Source organism: Buceros rhinoceros, unplaced genomic scaffold, assembly GCF_000710305.1.
Source record: "Buceros rhinoceros silvestris isolate BGI_N320 unplaced genomic scaffold, ASM71030v1 scaffold36774, whole genome shotgun sequence".
In the NCBI taxonomy this organism is placed as follows: domain Eukaryota; kingdom Metazoa; phylum Chordata; class Aves; order Bucerotiformes; family Bucerotidae; genus Buceros; species Buceros rhinoceros.
In genome coordinates, this window is record NW_010407131.1 from 962 (window position 1) to 1,496 (window position 535).

Genomic DNA, 535 nt, shown 5'->3' on the forward strand with positions numbered 1-535 from the left:
ATTTTGAACAATGGTGAAGAATTTCAAAGAGTTTTGAAGAGTTCTGAAGAATTTAAAGAATTTCACAGAACGTCGAAGAATTTTGAAGAATTCTGAGGACATTTGAGCAATGTTGGAGAATTTCAGAGGAGGAATTCCGAAGAATTCCAAAGAATTTTGAACACTATTGAAGAATTTTGAGCAATTTTGAAGAATTTTGAGCAATTTTGAAGACTTTTGGAGAAGTCTGACAAATTTTGAGAATTTCAACGAATTCCACGGAATTTTCGGCCGGTTTGTCCCCAGCCGTCAGGGTGGCCGAGTGGTCCAAGGCGCCAGACTCAAGCTGCGCTTCCCTGCACTGGGGATTCTGGTCTCCCCTGGAGGCGCGGGTTCGAATCCCGCTCCTGACAGCGCTGTTTTGGGCTCAAAACTCGTGATTTTGGCACTTTTTGTCCCCCCGGGACCCCCCAGCGCAGCCCCAACACCACGTGATGATTTCTCTGCCTCGACTTCCCCAGAGGATCCGGAAGCCGCCCCCAGAGGCCACCACCTG

The 535-nt window shown here is 47.9% G+C and overlaps 1 non-coding gene across 1 annotated transcript; it reads left to right on the top strand.

Moving 5' to 3' along the window:
- The first annotated feature begins 287 nt into the window (after positions 1 to 287).
- TRNAL-CAA lies at positions 288 to 392 on the top strand. Its single transcript has 2 exons — positions 288 to 325; positions 348 to 392. It is a non-coding gene; the product is annotated as a tRNA-Leu (tRNA).
- The last annotated feature ends 143 nt before the right edge of the window (positions 393 to 535 follow it).